General features: G+C 48.8%; 1 protein-coding gene across 1 annotated transcript in view; it reads right to left on the bottom strand.

The window, feature by feature from the left end:
- Positions 1-12,745, bottom strand: part of VILL (villin like) — a 40,869-nt gene extending 28,124 nt beyond the window's left edge. The window contains exon 1 of the mRNA XM_085563076.1: positions 12,109-12,745. The gene's annotated coding sequence lies outside the window, so the exon portion shown is untranslated. The remainder of the gene's footprint in view (positions 1-12,108) is intronic.
- Positions 12,746-13,084: the final 339 nt, after the last annotated feature.

Below are 13,084 nucleotides of genomic sequence, written 5' to 3'. Positions count from 1 at the left end.
TAATTATATCATTAGATGCAAGAGTGAGTGTGCTGGTCAGCTGCTGGGTTCTTCTTGCCATCAGAGCAGGTTTAATACAGAAAATCCATATTTTGAAGTCTCTCTGTCTCTCTGCTATTAACAGTTAGGTGGGAGGAACTCCCATTCCCAGGCTATCCATGCTCATGAAGAGCCAAGCAAAGTGTAGGATTCCAGCCTAGCAAACACTAGACAGGACAGTGTTGTGATTTATTAAAAAATATGGATATTGATCTAGTACCGATATCCAACTGTGACAGACAAAAACTCTCTAACAGTTTAAAGTTAGAAAGTGTGTGCTTATTGTGTTTATTGTGTGTGGGATCGCTCCCAGATACACACCGCACCTTCCAGGTGATTACAGAGTCTTTTTATCTATACAAGTATTAAATACCCAAAATACAAATACATATTCATCATTTTGGTACATCCCATTCCCCACTTTGCATGCTAATCACTCCAAAAGCTATTAAGCATGCATAGTTTGTCCCTTGAAATGGGTCAGTGTCCCTTTCATGGGGAGGGGTCCTAAAATGAGGAAGTAAATGAAGTCTTCCTCATTCTGACCTTTCTACCTTTTCAATGCAAATGTGACAAATGAACTCTTGGTAGAACTCCCATTCCTTGTCTTCAATTGGTTTCAGAACAGAGGAGGCCCACAATTGTCTCATGTTCCTAAAAGCTCTTTGTCAGTTTCTATATTCTTCATTATAAACCCAGCTAACTAAACATTGTCCTGATAAGCAATCAATTATTAGTTAACTACTATCTCCTAACTTCATCAAGGCCTACTAATTTATTTTAATTAACTCTAGTAAGGCTTATTTCTAACTAAAATCTTAGCTCCTCTAAAATCTCTGAATTCCTTAAAATTTGTTTCAGTTGTTTGGGAGGGGGATTATTTCCCCTGGATTTGAGCAGGTGGAAAGGATCCATTGAGCTGTTGGACCTGGCATCAGGACTGGTTTGTTCTCACCATGGAACGAGGGGTGGAGGAGACTCGAGTGGACCTCCAGGAGTCCTGTGCCCTCCTGGGCCAGTCACTGCAGGTCAGCTCAGGTCAGATCTCCTGGCCTTGGAGCACTGGGAGCCCAAGGAATGAAGCCCTTCTACTTCAGGCCAGTATTCAGGTCTACATTGGGACAGATATCCCAAGGCAGGGAACCAGGCTCCCAGCCTCATTCAGGCCCAACAGCACACTGGGTGATCCAATCAATAACCAGAATATCTATTTTACACCAATCCCAGCTTCTCCCTAAGCTCTGCTGCCTCCATGGGGAAGAAGCAGGTTTCAGGTTGCCCACACAAAAGTGTCTGAGAATATTTGAGATGGTTTTTGTGATCTCCCATCCATCCTCTATCATCCCTACCAGCTGTGGAGAAAAAAAGAGCTATCCTTAGCTATGCTCCCTATTCCTCCTGCTGAGGTTTTTGCTCAAGAAACAACTTCAGAACCCAGCTTGTTTACAGGGCAACTTCCAGAATCAAATGAAATCCCAAAGCAATGTCCATAAAAATGTGGAATTAGATCCTATCAGAGCTGGCTCTGCTGCAGCAGCCACGGGACAGGCTGTGTTTGTGCAGGGGCACAACCCACACCAGCCTTTTTGTGTGCCAGTCCTGCTCACAAATCCAGGCTCAGCCTCCAGAGAAAACACATCTCACTGCTCTCCTGCAGGAGGGGAAGAGCAGAGGTGTGAACCTTGCCACAAGCTGTTTATTGCTTGTGTTAGAGCGCTGCATGTGACACCATGAAGTCCTAACAAGTGTTGGTCACCCTGAAGAGTTTTCACGCTGAGGAAGAGCACAAAAAATGCTGCCACAGACAGGAGCCTGGCTCCTTGCCCAGGTAGTAGGGAGGTGCAGATGTTTCCTGGGGTGCTTTGAGCACAGCCCCAGCACCTTGCTGCTACCTGAGCAGGCACAGCCTGGCAGTGCTCAGCAGCAGGAGGCAGAAAGTGCTCATTCCTTCCTGAACACAGAAGGACTGCTGGAGACTGAGTTCATGTGGCCTCAGGAACACATTCAGCAACCTTCAGCTCCCTCTCAGGTCCTCCAGAAGGCTTCCTGGCAGCAAGGAGGAAAAAAAAATTCAATTCCCAGAAAGGTGATTGATACCCACGCAGATTAAAAGCCAGATCCAGGAAGATATTTCAATGTCCACAGAGGAGACAGACACTGTTCTAAATGGTGTCCTGACTCAGCTACAGCCCTGGAGTACAGGGCTATCAGGAACTAAATGTAAAAACATGGTCTCAATTCAGATCTTTAGCCAAAGAACTCTTCTTTCTTTTAATGTCACATTCAAAAGGTCCCTATCAAAGAAAAACCCAAGTGAAGCCTCCTTTCCTCAGCTATATTTTTAATTTATTTAGGGATTTTTCCTTCTAGCATCAAAATAGGAAGAACTTGAAAACAAAGCCAGTAAAGACATTTCTATTAGAGGGCAGTGAAGTTTTTTAGCACCAATGACTCTTCTCCCTGTGGAAGGCAGCAGGTGTCTTGTTCTCCTGCTAACAGCACAGGAAACCAGCAGCTGGCCAGCTGTGAGACACAGCTGGATCCCTGCTTCTCTTAGCATCCCAACCTCTCCTGGAAAAATTAACCCAAGGGATGCTGAGATTCCTCTGGCCACAGGCAGTGGTGTTGGACAGAGCTCACAGATCCCCAGTCAAACCTATCAGACTTAAAATGAGGATCTTGGATCTCCTTCACTCCTGGGGATCCTTTCTCCATCTGAAACCTCACAATTAGTGCTGACTCCCCACTTTTCTGAGAAATGGTGTCCCTCCCTTCCTCCTAAGTGCTTTAGCTGGGGGAGTGTGAATCACAGACAAGGTTGGCTGTTTCTTTGGACTTTCTGCCTTCTTTTGGCCGGCAGCCAAGTTAGAAATAGTAAGAATATTACTTATATAATCAAACAGCTCATTTCATTAATTATTTAATGTGGGGCTTTAATCAGATGATCCCATAATTCAACTCCTGTCCAGACATGAAATCTGGTATTTATGGAGTGAAATCTTCCCATCTGTGCTGAAATCATGAAGGGCAGAAATTTTTAGAATTTAAAAAAGAAGAATGATAAAAAAGGAATGTTAAGAGTCTTGGGGTTAGAACTGTGGAGTTTCAACAGCAGTGTCTGGGGCAACCCTTATCTCAGTCAAACCAGTTTTGCTCAGCATTTAGGTGAAATGCAAATTGGCTAAGGTGTGAGTCAACGCCTCTGGGGGAGGAATTCACCAGGGAAAATCACTGGTTATGGGGATGGATGTTCCTCCTTGGGCAGACAGAGCTTTACCTGTGAAGGGAGGAGAGAAGCAGCTGTAGCTCATCTCTGCCCCCATATTAATAATATACAACTACTCAGTTTCCACCTCCAGGGCCAGCCTATCCCATTGCCACCATTTCCAGGGAAATCTTCCTCTCTGCATGGGAAGAGGAGAAAAGTTCACCCCTTGAATGTGGGCTGAGAGGAGGCCACTGCACAGCAAAGGCAGCTTCTGGCTTGGAGCTGCTCTGCTGGGTCATCACCACTTGGTTAAGGCGCAATAAATTAAATTGCAAAGATCAAATGCTGTCCTTGACTGAGGGCAGAGAACTGGGAAGCGGAACGTCGGTGGCTGGCCCTTGACTGGATGTTACAGCCGGGGGCACCTGGAGCCTCCAGAGCTAAAAGCAAAGCTTTTCCTGTCACAATCCAGGCAACGAAGCTGGTGGGTGAAGGCCTATGGGTGCCCCTTCCACCCACTGCCCTTCGGGCACTGCCAAAATCACAGCAGCACTCCTGGCAGAAAGGGACCTGGGGGTGCTGGTCGACAACCAGTTGGACATGAGCCAGCAGTGTGCCTTGGTGGCCAAGAAGGCCAGTGGCTCCTGGCCTGCATTAGGAATTGTGTGACCAGCAGGGGTAGGGAGGTGATTCTCTCCCTGTACTCGGTGCTGGTGAGACCACACCTCGAGTGCTGTGTCCAGTTCTGGTCCCTCAGTTCAGGAAGGACGTTGAGATGCTTGAGTGCGTCCAGAGGAGGCAACGAGGATGGTGAGGGGCTTGGAGCACAAACCCTGTGAGGAAGGTTTGAGGGAGTTGGGGTTGTTTAGCCTGGAGAAGAGGAGGCTCAGAGGTGACCTTATTGCTCTCTACAGCTCCTGAAGGGAGGCTGTGCACAGGTGGGGGTCGATCTCTTCCACCAGGCAGCACTGACAGAACAAGAGGTCACAGTCTCAAGCTACGTTAGGGAAGGTACTGACTGGATATTAGGAAAAAATTTTTCACTGAAAGAATAATAAAATACTGGAATTGTCTTCCTAGGGAAGCGGTGGAATCACCATCTCTGGATATGTTTAAAAAAAATCTGGACTTGGCACTCGGTGCTATAGTCTAGTTGAGGTGTTAGGGCATAGGTTGGACTTGATGATCTTAGAGGTCTCTTCCAACCTCATCATTCTGTGATTCTCTGATTTTGTAAATCCAACTCTCATCCCCTCTCCAACCAGCAGAGCATGAGGAAAAGCTGCACCTTCAGGAAGGACTACATGACTGATGAAGTGCCAAGGTCACTCCCAAGGCTGGTTAATGATTTAATAGCTGGGGTGGAAGCACCAGCCATCGCCGGGTCAGCTCGGTCCACGCCGGGAACCCAGACCCAGCAGGACGTCTCTTCAGCCAGTCTTGGGCTGTTTGGGTGGGGAGGAAAAGCCAGGACTCAGAAGGGGGACAGGGGAACATTTCAAAGTCCTGAAGCACATTCTGAGTTCAGGCTGCTTTGGCTTGCCTGGGTTTTGGCGCGTGCTCACGGGGCTGTAGTCACGGTAATAAAAAAACCCAGTGAAATGACTAATGCTCTGTACAGCTTTGGGAAAATAGGAAGCAGCTGTGGCTGCAGCCTTTCCAGGCTGAAAGGCCTGATTATTGGGAATACTTGGACTGGCATTAGATGAGGTAAACCAGGGGCTGTTGAATTGCTTTCATTGTCTCCACTGTAGTTGGGCATCTGGGCCCAAGTAGGTGCCATTTTTTGTTTGCAGAAAGGACAGTGGTTAACTCTTGCTTTGCCCAGAGGAATGAAATTCAACACTGGAGTTCCCTCGTGTGGCTCATCAGCTACAGCTCAGGAGAGGTGACTGTCTCTAGTGAGTGACTGTCCAGAAGTTCAGCACTCAGCCTGGGTAAGCTGTCCTTTATTTCTCTCTTGCAAGAGGAGAAAAAGCAGCTTTTATACCACAGGAAAATCATGGGCAGGGATGGCCAGCTATGGGGCTTGTCTACTCCCTCATGTTGTCACACAGAGCTGTAAGACCTTCCTCCAAGCCATGCTGGTGAGCCTGGTGGTGAGGGCAAGGAACAGGATATGCATTGTGGGGATGGGAAAAGAGGAAAAAGCACAGCTCTGCTCATCCTCCTGCTCCAAATCCTGTGAGGTCCAGGTTCAGGAGCTCAGTGTGGCCCTCAAGCCAAGGACAGGGCTCTGCCCAGACACGCCTGGGTGACCACAGAGAGCACTTCAGCCTTCTTGGAAAGAGCTGTTGCCTGGCAGCTAAAATTACGTAAAGCAGGCCTTGAAATAAGATGCTATTTCTGATCACGGTGGGCAATTAAACATTGGAACAGCTTATTAGGGAAGCTGGCAAGCTTGGCTTTACTTAATGTCTTTGAAATGAGGTGGGTGAATGGCTGGGCTGTGCTCCCTGGGCTCAGCTCCTCGGGCTCAGGTGCTGCATTTTCAGCAAGCTGCTCCTTCCCATGGCTTTGGCAGCAAGGCAAACACATGGATTGGCACTTCAGCCACCTCCACTGGTCAGAAAACCATGCTACAAAACCATCAGGATGGATATTGAAATGGTTTGAAGGGTTTTTTTAGACTTAAGTAGTGCTGGATCAAAACCTGAGATGGGGCATTGGATGGGAAGAACTGAGATTGTGCTCCCCTCCTCAGTGTCAGTGGCTCTGGAGGTAAGAGGGGATTTCACTGGTTTAAATGGGGCAGGTTTTCCCCTTTTTCCATGAATGGTTGCCAGGGATCACCACACCACGAGCTACCTGACACCACAGGAGACTGGTGTTTTTGTTTTCTGTTCTTTGCTCGTGGGCTGGGATGCTGAGGTTAATGGGAGTGAGGATATAAGAGCGTGGCATGAAGAGATGGTTTGATGTTAATGATGGCCTCTCAAACTAAGTGCTCTACAGCCCAGAAGATGTTTGAATTCCCTATTCAGTAAATTCAAAGGATGCAGAAACCTGGATTCACCTAGCCAAGGAATTTCTCAGGCTCTGGAAGAGCAATAACCATTTTACCCTCTCTGAATAAAAGCTGCCCAGTGTTTCTGGGACCCAGCTGCTCTGTCTCTTGAACCCTGGAAATCTACCCCATCTCCAAGCACCAACCCAGGCCTTACAAGAAGCAGACCTCTGGCTTAGTGTGACTTCTTACAACCTGTGCCTTCACCTCTGGGCCATTTCTGGCATCTCAGACTTAGCAGCTGATACTTGGTCATTGCAGAAAACCACTGAGGCTGTGAGCTTTGCCTTTCAGCTCCTTGTGAGGATGGACTTTGCACTAATCCTCCAGTGCTTCCATTGTTCCCAACATAAAAGCAAAGAGAACAAGGAAATACCAGGTTGCTGGGAAATAACCACCTTCCCAGCTGCACTAGCCCTCAATCTGTATCTCATCTCCCTCTTCAAATTCCTCAGAGGACATCTGATTTAGAAGGGAAGGTATCTCATTATTTATCTCCTCTAACTTTGACCAGTCTCTGCAGCTGCATTTCCACCTGCCACAAATTCTAGCTCAACACCTCACTCCATCCAGGGAATACTGCTTATCTCTCCACACCTCCCTTCATGATCCCCCTTGTCCCCCTCTGTTTCTCTCACTGCTGGTGGTGTTCCAGCAGCCTGATCTTTAAGCAGATGGTCTTGGGAAACTGCTTTGTAAGAGCAGATTGGTTTTCCCCAAACTGATGCTATTTCTGAGCCTTCCCTGTAAAATTTTACCAGCTGACTGCTCGTCCTGGGAACGATGGAGCTGCATTGTCCCAGCAAACTTCTCACAATGTGGGAACAATGTGCTGACAATTAAATCAGAACTTTGACTTCACCCCCAGCTCCCAGGTCATGTGGTGTGAGTTTCCACATTCACCAGGCTGGATTTGGAGCCCAGAGCTCAGCAGTGAGTGGCTCTGCACAAGGCAGAGACTCCTGGCTGAAGGTGGGGCTGGCAGGCTTGCCATGGTCAGGACACCCAGGCAGCTCCTGGCTGAATTCTTTCCCAGCAATTCCTTCCCCAGGATGTCTCTGAAAGCAGGAGGCTCTTCCAGGCAGGCAGGATCTCTGCAGGCTGAGGGCAGCCCTAAAAGATTCAAAGGTTTCCCAAGCAGCAGCAGAGGGTGAGCTGCAGGAAGCTGTCCCTGAGATCAGCCCCTGTAACCAATAACAAACTTGCTGTGCAAACCCACCTCTCTGAAGGTCCATGAGAAAAAAAATAATACAGGCACAAGAAGGTGTTAAAAACCTTCTGCATGCAAGCCTCCTGCAACAGCATTGTGCATTCTTGCCAAATAATAAATTTCAGCTCGGTGCACACCTACTTCAGAGGTATCCATTGCACCTCCAGCCCCTCTCCATGTCAGCAACAGCACAGAGCCATCCCAAGGGAAAGGTGAGCAGGTAACTTGCCAATTCATCAGGAACAAACCTCTCCTTTCTTTTAGTTCTTTCTCCTCTGGTGAAAGGGAGAGACTCCTGGCTCAGGACCAGCCCTGCATCCAAAGGGCTTCGTGCCCTTCAGGGCAGGAGATGCACACAGAAGGAAAGCAAAGCCATTTTAATTCCACTTCCTGGTTTCCAGGGAAGTGGTTCAGGTTCTAACTAACTCCTAATTACTCACCACCTCCACAAAAATAAGTTACCATCCTCTCCCACATCAGCATTTTAACAGAGCATTATTTAACCCATGGCTGCAGGTGAAATAAAACCAGAGCTGAGACAGGGGAGGAGAGAAAGTGTGTTTGTTCACCTGTGTGAGAGCGTCCTGGGGAGCACCTGCTCTTCAAAAGCTTAAAGAAAGGAGAAAACCTCAAAAAAATTACATTTTCCCAGCTGAAATGGAGGAAAAGGCCACAGTTTCCTATGCAGAGCCTGGAGGCAGGGGAGGAGAGGGGGTTAGAGACTGGGGTCTATCCACCTTCTCTTGGGTGTCATTTTCACAAGGTGAGGAGGGCTTCCCCTGGGTGGTTCCCCTCCTCCTGGTGTTTGCTCTAGGGCAGATCCAGGGAATCTGGGACAGGAGGGACTTGCTGTTCCCTTGGCCTTACAGGAAAACCTCTGGGTGGAGAGGCCAGCTTGCCACACTTCCCTCCTGCTCTCCCAGAATGTGGGAGCTCAGTCCCATCTACTGTGCCCCAAGATTCTGCCAGCATGAACTGAGACAAATACCATAAATAAAACCTCCTTTAAACCCAAATGGCAAGCCCATCCTTCTCAAAAAACAAGACTAAGAGTTAGGATTTTTGCTGCTGCATGTAACAGTTTTATATTGTAAGAATTCACACATGTGTATGTGAGCAAGACCAAGAGCAGCTTTTCCCTGGTGCACAGTTTAATGAGTGCAGTTGAATAAACCCTTGCCCACAGGAACTTTTTTTGGTGGGGATGGAGCAGGGGAGATGCTCTGCCTCCACTCAGACCAGCTGGAGAACTGGTTCCAGAGCATTGGCTTCCCAGAGGAAAGTAGCAACATTAATATTAACTACCAAAAGGCAGGGACTGTTTCAGTTTTGTCCCAGTTTAAACCTGCAAGCATGACATCAAACTTGGGAAGAGAAACCCAGGACTTCCATTAAAAAACAAACAAACAAACAAAAAAACCAAAACCCCAAAAAACCCCGAAAACCAAAGCAGGTTTCCATGTTGGCTTGCAAATGAAAAGCCCTGGACCTAAGCAGGTGCTCAGTGGGTGACTCTGCACTTCCATCTCTGCCCCAGTGAGATGTAAAAGGTTTATTCAGGGGGAAGTTTTGTTTCTCAAGCAGCAAAGGGAAGCTCATCCCTTGTGAGTGTTGGCTGACACAACTCTAAGGAAAGACAGCTGACCTGTGTGAAAACAAAAGGGGACCAATGAACCCAGCCCAAGCTTCCACTGGGATGGGTGCTGGGCTAGGCTGAGTTGCCTTTTCTGAGCTTTAAGGCCACAGAAGCAGATCCAGCCGTCCCCAGGATCTCCTCTCAGTGGAGCACCAGCACCAGGCATGTTTTGGTAGCAGTCACCCACAGCAGTGTTACCCTCTAGGGTGTGTTTGTCACTGTGTCACCCAGCCCTTCCATCCCCGATGGGGCTGTGAGCTGCTCTTGGTTCTCCTGGGACCTTGGAGAGGCCACTCAGCTCCTCTGGGCAGAAATGAAAGCAGAGAGAGCAGCACCTCACCTGCACAAAGCCAGGTGAGTAAAACATCCCTGAAAACACTGCAAAACCAGCTTTAGACAGAGTCACTCACCCTGGACAACATTTTTCACCTGGAGCTGCCAAGGGGAGTTCTGTCTGAGCACCAGGAAGGGAACCAGACTTCTGAAGGACTGGAATGGGTGGGATAGCAACAAGGGACAGTAATTCAGGCTCTGCACACTGATGGGTACCCAGACAGTCTCTCTAACCCAAAAAAGAACATGATTCCCAGCACTGCCTGTTTCCTACCCTGTGCAGCTGTTTTAGTAAGAGCAGTTTTAAATAAAGAGCCAGACACAAACCTCTCCTTTCATCCCAGGGCATGGCAACAAGACATTTTTAGGTAGAAGAGGTCAACTGCTCTGAATAGCTCCTTCCACAGGAAGTGCCCAGGATGGAGCCCAACCATGCAATTTAAGGTCCCCCACGTGTCACATCCCTGACGTGGATATAAGGTAATAACAAGCTCCACTGTTACTGTACCCAGCTCTGCCTCAGATAAGCCTGAAGGGACTCAGATAAAGAGAGATAACAAATGAGAGGGTTTCTGTTACAAGCAGAGATCCTCGGAAATCAAGGCAACTGAATTGGATGCACATCACCCGATGCCTGGACTTTTCAGAGGGAAAGATGCCAAAGACTTCAAATTATAATATTCACCCCTTTCTGCATCCCTTTCACATCCAGAATGGGTGGAAATAGAGTAAAAATGCATAATCATCCAGGATAAACCATAATTAGGCCCATTTCCAGGGTTGTATTATATGGAGAGCTCATGAGAGGAGATGTTTTAATGAGTTGTGGGAGAGTGTTTCCCCTCATGAGTGAAGGATCTGTTCCTCTGAGGGGACAACAGAGCCTGAAGAATACACGTGAATAAACCAAGAGATATTTTGGGTGTGGTGTGGCCACACTGGAGTCTTCCCTGGGCAGATGGACATTTCACACATGGAAAGCCCAGCCTGTGTCTTGTGTCAGACCAGTGAGAACCTCAGAAGGCTGACATAAAAAAGTCATGAAGGAGGGACCTTGAGGAGGGTCAGTGGTGGCACAAGTGTCCCCAAGGGTGACAAAAATGCAGCTGGGGCAGGTAACACCAAGGCTTTGGCTGTGCCCTGGGCTCCCTTCACTGCACTGAGCACTTCAGGGCTCTGCTTCCAAGTGGGTCACCACTATGGAAACTGAGGAAAGGTTTTGGTCCAGCAGGATGTGCCCAGTACACAGAAGAGCCCCAGCACATTTCCAAGCACAGGGCAGGCGTCCAAGCCAGCCTCCTCCTCAGCTGGGGATGGATCACCACAGGGTGGGTGCTCCATAACAGAAAAAAATAACAATTTCCACACTCAAAGTCCAGAAAAGCTTGTACAGCTCCGTGCAAAAGACGTTGTGAACATCTTCAGCATCCCTGGCCATGCAAGAACAGGGATTTATTGACTCAACCTAAGCAGAAGCCCCAAGGTACAGGAGAAAGCAGGAGATCAAGGTGACACCGCTCACAGCCATGGCACAAAACCTTTGCTCCCAGCTGGGAGATCTTGGCAACTGCTGCCTCAAAGTGGTGCCTGGGGAAAAACATCAGGAGACCTTTGTGTCTGCTGGTGAGAAGGGAGCTGGAGGAGGATAAAGGCATCCTGTTTGTGCAGGGAGGAGGAGGAGGAGCGGAGGCTCACCTGGCTCTGCCAGGAGGAAGTTCTGCCAGGAGGAAAGGTGAGGGAAGATGTTATAGTGTTTTTTCTGATCTGCCTGTCCTTGCATTGCCTTCCACCTGGCACCCCGGGGGAACGGTAAAACCCCTCGGAAGAGGAAGGCCGGTGCCCTCTGATTGTCTAATCTCTGTTTGCAGGCTCTAATCAGCCCGTTTAGCTGCGGTGTGTAAAAAGCACCTGGATGATTCACCATCGAAGCGCTGCTCCGGCGGGGCCGGTTTGCTTCAGCTGCTGTTAACATTTGTTTACATCTGCGTTGGGGCAGCCTTGAATAAGCGTGAACCTCCCACAGATGCTAATTCATATCAGCTCTCCTTTGTGTTAAATATTTATGTTCCTAATAGGCACGCCTAAGAAAAATACTGGCAAGCGAGCCTGCAGCTGAACTCCATTACAACTCAAATTTTATCTCAGTGCAACTCGCATCTCCAACGGGCAGGACTGAGGGAACATTCTATTCGCAGAGCACAGCAGCCCAGCTGCTCGGCCATTAGCAATCTGTGGATCAGATGACAATAAAACCCATCGATGAGAACTTCCAAAGAGTTTCTGTGGCTGCCTGGACCCATAACTGCGCCCCAAAGGCAGCAGAAGATAAAACAACCCAGGCCCAAACAAAACGCTGTTAATTGGTTGCTGCACGAAATCAAAGCCAGCCTGTGCAGGGAGCTGAGGGAAGAGATGTGTCCTCGGAGCTGATACAGAGCCCGGACGGGCTCTTGGCAAGCTCAGAGCTGCTTGTCCCAGCCCCAAGCGATGTAAATCAGGGTGGGCTCCTTTCAGTACACACATCCTGCTTTGTATCAGGGCAGGATTTAATTTTTTTTATTTTTTTTAAGTATGAAGCATATTAATTTTTTCTTTGTTTCTTGCTGTCCCACATAACAAAAGTTATTAAATAGTTCTAACCTTATTAAAACAGGGGGTGCAGAGACCGCGCTTACCTTGCTGCGAAGTGCGGTGTCCTCGCAGGTGTCCCTTCCCCAGCAGCGCCTTCTCTCCTCTCCGCCGAGTTTCGAGGCACTCCTGCTCACTGTTCTGCTACCTTGTCAGCTGGGGAACAGCACTGCTCGGTAATTCAATCCTCTACTTAACCGCAGAGACACTCCTACCCGGAGATCACACCCATTCCCAGGCTCACAAAGAGCGAGCCGGTACGGGAGAGTTTCAACCAACTCTGTTTGCATCAAATATCCACCACTCTGAATTCACTGAATAGCGATTAAGTGCTGCTTTCATTAAAAACCTGTTTTGTCCAGGTTAGGAGGGCACAGGAGGGATTTCCCCCCCTCCTTTTCTCGGTCTCTGCGGGACAAAGCAAGGTGTGGTGCTGCTCAGCGCCAGCTCTTGGGGCCGAAGAGTTCCAGCTCCAGGCGCTGGCTCTGGCTGTCCCGAATTTAATTTTGGCAAAGCTGTTCCAAGGGGAAAAGTGCTCTCTGCTCTTCTTGTCCCTGCAAGGCCGAGCTGGGTGTCCCTGTGGCCACAAGGAGCCCTGGGTGAGGATTGCTGTCAGGTTCAGAGAGTGGAATGGGGATGTAACAGAGCATTGGAGTGTTTAACTGGGCTGCCCTCCCAGGAGAGGAGTAATGATAAACCAGCCAGCCCCAGCAGTGTTTGCTGAGCCACCTTCAGCAGCACAAAGCTCTGTGTGTGCACACTTGTAGCTCATTGCTGAGAAAAATTAACCTGTGAAGGGTGGCTGTGATACCACAGCCACTGAAGGCTGCCTGATGTCACTGGCTGGGGATGAGCTGAGGGAAAGCCATTCCTCAAACTGGCATTCCTCAAACTGGCATTCCTCAAACTGTCATTCCCAGCTGCTCCTGCCTGCCATGTGCATGATGCTGCTGCTGCTGATGGAGGCAACATCCCTGTCTGGAGGAGGAACGAGGTGGTGCCTTGTCATCAGCCACCAGCTCT

This window comes from Lonchura striata, chromosome 2, assembly GCF_050655825.1.
Source record: "Lonchura striata isolate lonStrDom1 chromosome 2, ASM5065582v1, whole genome shotgun sequence".
NCBI classification, from domain to species: Eukaryota; Metazoa; Chordata; class Aves; order Passeriformes; family Estrildidae; genus Lonchura; species Lonchura striata.
This window is presented reverse-complemented; position numbering and strand designations above follow the sequence as displayed.